A 6,403-nucleotide genomic window follows, 5' to 3' on the forward strand; every position below is an offset into this window, starting at 1 on the left:
GTGTGATCTTGGCTCACTGCAACCTCCACTTCCCAGGCTCAAGGGATTCTCCTGCCTCAGCCTCCTGAGTAGCTGGGATTACGCATGTGCCACCACGCCCAGCTAATTTTCGTATTTTTAGTAGAGACATTAACCATGTTGCTCAGGCCTTTCTCAAATGCCTGGGCTCAAGTGATCCTCCTGCCTTATCCTCCCAAAGTGCTGAGATTATATAGGCGTGAACCACCGAGCCCGGCCCCAGTTTGATGAATTTTGACATATGTACATATTCATGTAATCACTACCTCAATCAAGATACACAGACTGGCTAATTTTTGTATTTTTAGTAGAGATAGAACTTTGCCATGTTGGCCAGGCTGGTCTTGAACTCCTGACGTCAGGTAATTCACCCACCTTTGCCTCCCAAAGTGCTGGGTTAACAGATGCGAGCCACCATGCCCGGCCATCATTTTAAGTCTATTACCTTTCTAGACTGTATTTCCACGTGGTGGTTCATGCCTATACTCCCAGCACTTTGGGAGGCCATGGCTAGCAGATTACTTGAGCCAGGAGTTCAAGACCAGCTTGGGTTATGTGGTGAAACCCCGTCTCTACAAAAAATGCAAAAAGATTAGCCAAGCTTGGAGGTACACACCTGTAGATGCCACTAAGGAGGCTGAGGTGGGAGGATGGCTTTAACCCAGGGGATTGAGGCTGCAGGGAGCTAAAATCGCACCACTATGCTCCAGCCTGGGCGACAAAGTGAGATTCTGTCTCAAAAAAAAGAAAAAGAAAAAGAGCCTATTTCCAAACAAGGTCACATTCTGAGGGACCAGGGGTTCTGTACCTTACCTTTTTTTAAAAAAAAATTATTATTTTTGTAGAGACTGGGACTTATGGTGTTGGCCAGGCTGGTCTCAAACTCCTGACTTCAAGTGATCCTCCCTCCTTGGCCTCCCAAAAGGCTGAGATTACAGGTGGGAGTCACCGTGTCCTGCCTGCAACACATGTTTTTCTTTTTTTTTTTTTTTTTTTTTTTGAGATGGAGTCTCGCTCTGTCACCCAGGCTGGAGTGCAGTGGTGCAATCTCAGCTTACTGCAACCTCCGCCTCCTGGGTTCAAGCGATTCTCCTGCCTCAGCCTTCTGAATAGCTGGGATTTCAGGCATGTGTCAGTACACCTGGCTACTTTTCTGTAGTTTTAGTAGGGACGAGGTTTCACTGTGGTAGCCAGGATGGTCTCGATCTCCTAATCTCATGATCTGCCCGCCTCGGCCTCCCACGTTACTGGGATTCAGGCATGAGCCACTGCGCCTGGCCAGCATATCTTTGTAGAGGATGCAATCCAAGCCCTAACAATAAGTTCCCTCTTTATCTTTCCTTTTCCTATTTTCCCTCCTCGGGCTCAGCCTTCAAGAAGGAAAGAAAGAAGGGAGAGGGCAGAGAACCTTCTCTCTGCTGGACCAGAGTAAGTTCCAGTGTGATGCTGAAGAAGAAAACTTAACGAGTTCTCAGCTAGATGGACAGGTTTTAAACCTTTGAATCTTAGAGTCTGGCAGAAATCCTAGCAGCAGTACATTTGGAGGCAAGCTGTTAACGCTTCCCTGCAGACGACTGGGGGAGAAAGGGGCTGGGAGTGACGGCTGACCGCCAGGTATAGACGGAGCGTGGACAGCCGCCTACAAGCCACGGAAAGAGGCCTCAGGATTATCCCAGCATTTTGGGAGGCCAAGGTGGGAGGATCGCATGAGCCCAGGAGGTCGAGTCTGCAGCGAGCTATGATTGCAACACTGCACTCCAGCCTGGGTGACAGAGCGAGATCCAGAAAAAAAAAAGAAAGAAATGAGAGAGAAAGAAAAAGAGAGAAAGAAAGAAAGAAAGAGAAAGAAAACAAAGGAAGGAAGGAAGAAAAAAGATAAGGAAAGGAAAGAAAAGGGAAGAAAGAGTGAAATAAAAGATTAATCTCAGAGTACCCGTTTGGGGCTGTTGGATTTAGGTGGAGAAGGCAATAGAAATGACACAATGCCGGCCAGGTGTGGTGGCTCACGCTGGGAATCCCAGTACTTCGGGAGCCTGAGGCAGGCGGGTCACCTGAGGTCAGGAGTTCGAGACCAGCTTGACCAACATGGAGAAACCTCATCCCCTCCAAAAATAAAAAAGTAGCCAGGAGTGGTGGCACATGCCTGTAGTCCCAGCTAGTCTGGAAGCTGAGGCAGGAGAAGTGCTTGAACCAGGGAGATGCAAGTTTCGGTGAGCCGAGATTTTGCCATTGCACTGCAGCCTGGGCAACAAGAGTAAAACTCCATCTCCAAAAAAAGAAAAAAAAAAAAAGGAAAGAAAGGAAAGAAAAAGAAGTGACATAATGCCACTTAATGAAAACTTTTTTGGGAACTTTTTTTTTAGAGGAAAGAATGAGACAGGCTCAGTTCAAGAGATACTTTCAGATTAGTGTTTCCAGATTTAGTACATAAAAAAGGCTCATTTAAATTTGAATTTCAGATACATCAAGAATAATTTTTAGGATAATCCGATTCTATGCAGTATTTGGAACATATTTATGCTAAAAACTTATCCATCGTTGATCTGAAATTCTGATTTAACTGGGTGTCCTGTATTTTATCCGAAAATCCTTCTTCTACTGAGTCATAGAATTAACCCACGTTGGAGGATAATGTGAAGGCCGGACACAGTGGCTCATGCCTAGAATCCCAGCAGTTTGGGAGGCCGAGGTGGGAGGATCACTTGAGCCTGGGAGTTTGAGAGCAGCCTGCGCCACATAGGGAGACCCTGTTTCCAGTAGTTATAATTACAAAATTAGCTGGGCTGGGCATGGTGGCTCACTCCTGTAATCCCAGCACGTTGGGAGGCCGAGGTGGGTGGATCATCTGAGGTCAGGAGTTTGAGACCAGCCTGACCAAAATGGCGAAACGCCGTATCTACTAAAAATACAAAAATTAGGCGGGCGTGGTGGCGGGTGCCTGTAGTCCCAGCTGAGGAGGAAGCTGAGGCTGTGGAAGAAGAATTACTTGAATCCAGGAGGCAGAGGTTGCAGTGAACCATGATAGTGCCACTGTAATCCAGCCTGGGTGACAGGGCGAGATTCTGTCTCAAAATACATAAATAAATAAACCAAGCAATATACTGGTTGTGGTTGCCCGCGCCTAGCCTAGATTTTACAGTTAGTGTTTTTTTCTGTTTGCTCAATCGCAGAGCTGTTAACATATCCATAGTTTCATCTAGTCACCACCCCATCTTTTTGCTGCACTTCAAAGTGAATTGCAAACATCACACACTTCTAATTTTTTTTTTTTTTTTTGAGACAGAGTCTCACTCTGTCAACCAAGCCAGAGTGCAATGGCGCAATCTTCTGTCACCGCAACCTCTGCCTCCCAGGTTCAAGCGATTATCCTGCCTCAGTCTCCTCAGCTGCTGGGACTACAGGCACGCACCACCACGCCCAGCTAATTTTTTGTATTTTTAGTACAGACGGGTTTCACCATGTTGGCAAGGTTGGTCTCCATCTTTTGAGCTCGTGATCTGCCCACCTCGGCTTCCCAAAGTGCTAGGATTACAGGCGTGAGCCACCAAGCTTGGCTCATAGTGAAACCCCATCTCTACTAAAAATACGAAAAGTAGCCAGGTGTGGTGGCGGCACCTGCAATCCCAGCTACTTAGAAGGCTGAAGCAGGAGAATTGTTTGAACCTGGGAGGCAGAGGCTGCAGTGAGCCGAGATCGTGCCATTGCGCTCCAGTCTGGGCAACAGAGCAAGACTGCACCTCAAAACAGAAACAAGAGGCTGGGTGCAGTAGCTCACACCTGTAATCCCAGTACTTTGGGAGACTGAGGCGGGTGGATCACCTGAGGTTGGGAGTTAGACACCAGCCTGACCAACATGGAGAAAACCCGTCTCTACTAAAAATACAAAATTAGCCGGGCGTGGTGGCGCATGCCTGTAATTCCAGCTGCTCGGGAGGCTGAGGCAGGAGAATTGTTTGAACCCGGGAGGCAGAGGTTGCAGTGAGCTGAGATTGCACCCCTGCACTCCAGCCTAAGCAACAGAGCAAGACTCCATCTCAAAAAAAAGAAGGAGAAAGACCGGAAGAGGCTGCACTGCAGCTGTGAAGGTGGAGGACTGGACCCCCAGTTGCAGGACATGGGTGGCCTCTAGACACTGGCCAGGGCAGGAAATGGGTTCTCTCCTGGAGCCTCCACCAGGAACACAGTTGTGATGACACCTGCAGCCTGTAAAACTCATTCCAGAGTCCAGACCTGTAGAAAGGTAAGAGGACAAATGTGTGTTGTTCTAAGCTATTAAGGTTGTGGCATTTGTCACAGTAACTACTGGGAGCTCAAACGCCTCTGTTTGTCACCCTCTCCCTGGCCCCTCCTCTCCACCTAGCAGAGGCAGAGCTCTCCCTGGGCTCCCACGAAGCTGCCTGGCTGCTCTGTCCTCCCTAGTCATTGCCAAGATTGCCCAAGTGCTTCAGGCTGGGCTGGGCGTGGGCACCAGTCACCACCTTACTGCCTGCTCTTAAACCCTCGCCCAGATTTGGGATCTCAGCAGCTAAAGGGGCCTCAGAGACCGTCTGCTTCCCCCACACTCAGAGCAGAGGCTGTTTCAAGATTGCTCCGTGGGGAAGGAGGCAGTGTTGCTGCTGGGGAGCTGGGTGGTGGGGATGACGTCTGTTTGTCCCCCTGGTCTACCTGGGGAGGGGATTTGGGGGCTAGGGCTGAAGATAAATGGTGTATATTTGTGGAAGGGTGCTATATACCGTCAGGTCAAGCTTTAGTTCTTTTTTTCTTCTTCTTTTTTTTTTTTACTACACTGTGATTTTAAATCTTTAATCAAATTCCAAAGGTTATCAGCCATATTACATGCCATGATTAGCTTTTTATAAGCAATTTTGTTTACTGTGTACAGATTGGTGTCAATGAAATAAAAAGTAAAACTGAATACTAGGCAAGGAACCTTATTAACCTTGGGTTCAAACTTGATTCCCAGGCTTCTTCGGCTTAATTAGCTGCAAAGAATGAATTGTGTATAAGCAAAAAACTGAAAAGAGCCGCAGTGTCCAAGGGGCTTGGCCTTAAAAATATTAGAGATCTAGATTTTATCAGATCCATAAACAAAAATTTCTAATTTATTTATTTATTGTTTTCAAGATGGGGGTTTCACTATGTCAGCCAAGATGGTCTCGATCTCTTGACCTCGTGATCCACCTGCCTCGGCCTCCCAAAGTGCTGGGATTACAGGCGTGAGCCACCGCACCAGGCCCAAAAATTGCTTAAAAAGCAGTCATGATATAAAATAGCAGCTCCCAGTAACTTCTTCAAGTTTTATCTTCAGAAGCTGACTCAATTCAGTTTGCCTCATTCTTGGAAGCCTCATCAAAATTCTCCACAAGATCTGGAACTTCATCCTCCTCCTCCTCTCCAGTAGCAAGTGGTGCTTTTCCATCCACAGATTGTTTGGGCAGAGCTTCAGCCAGTCTCCTTAAACTAGTCAGACTGTCTGCCCCGAGCTGGTTTCAGATGCTGGGTAGCATTTCTGTCGGCTGCTTTGTCTCAGCACGGCCTATGATGGCGAAAGTGTTCGCTGCCAAAGATGCCTGAACTTTAGGGTTGTGAAAGTCGATCACTGCTCCTTGGTTTGTAAACATATTCACCTCTTCAATACCAGAGATGCTGTTTACCTCTGACTTCTTTAAGGGGAACTGAAGTTTTTTATCATCTGCTGTGGCTGTTCTATGAACCACCTTCTTCTTTCTGCAAGCAGTTCCTTTCCCACCAATGTGCACTTGTGCCTGCAGTTTGGCGAGTTTTTCCTGGTTCATGATTGTTTCTTTTATCTTGTCGGAGTGGATAAGAGGTCGCGCGGGGGACTAGGGTTGGTGCTCAGGGGGTCTCGGGTGGACCACCAGCTGAGATTAGGCACACACAAGTGGGGATGCAAGACGGCAGCTCTTTTTTTTTTTTTTTGAGACGGGGTTTCACCATGTTGGTCAGGCTGATCTTGAACTCCTGACCTCTGGTGATCCGCCCGCCTTGGCCTCCAAAGTGCTTGGATTACAGGCGTGAGCCACCACGCCCGGCCTTTTTTTTCTTTTGAGATGGAGTCTTGCTTTGTTGCCCAGGCTGGAGTGCAATGGCCCAATCTTGGCTCACCACAACCTCTGCCTCCCAGGTTCAAGCAATTCTCCTGCCTCAGCCTCCCAAGTAGCTGGGATTACAGGCACGCACCACCATGCCCAGCTAATTTTTTGTATTTTTAGTAGAGACGGGGTTTCACCATGTTGACCAGGATGGTCTCGATCTCTTGACCTCGTGATCCACCCGCCTCGGCCTCCCAAAGTGCTGGGATTACAGGCCTGAGCCACCGCCCCTGGTGTTTTTTTTTTTTTTTTTTTTGAGACAGAGTCTCACT

General features: G+C 47.8%; 1 pseudogene; it reads right to left on the reverse strand.

The window, feature by feature from the left end:
* Nucleotides 1-5,277: 5,277 nt before the first annotated feature.
* Nucleotides 5,278-5,924, reverse strand: LOC108304166 (annotated as a pseudogene).
* Nucleotides 5,925-6,403: the final 479 nt, after the last annotated feature.

Source organism: Cebus imitator, unplaced genomic scaffold (assembly GCF_001604975.1).
Source record: "Cebus imitator isolate Cc_AM_T3 unplaced genomic scaffold, Cebus_imitator-1.0 Scaffold53, whole genome shotgun sequence".
Lineage (NCBI taxonomy): Eukaryota > Metazoa > Chordata > Mammalia > Primates > Cebidae > Cebus > Cebus imitator.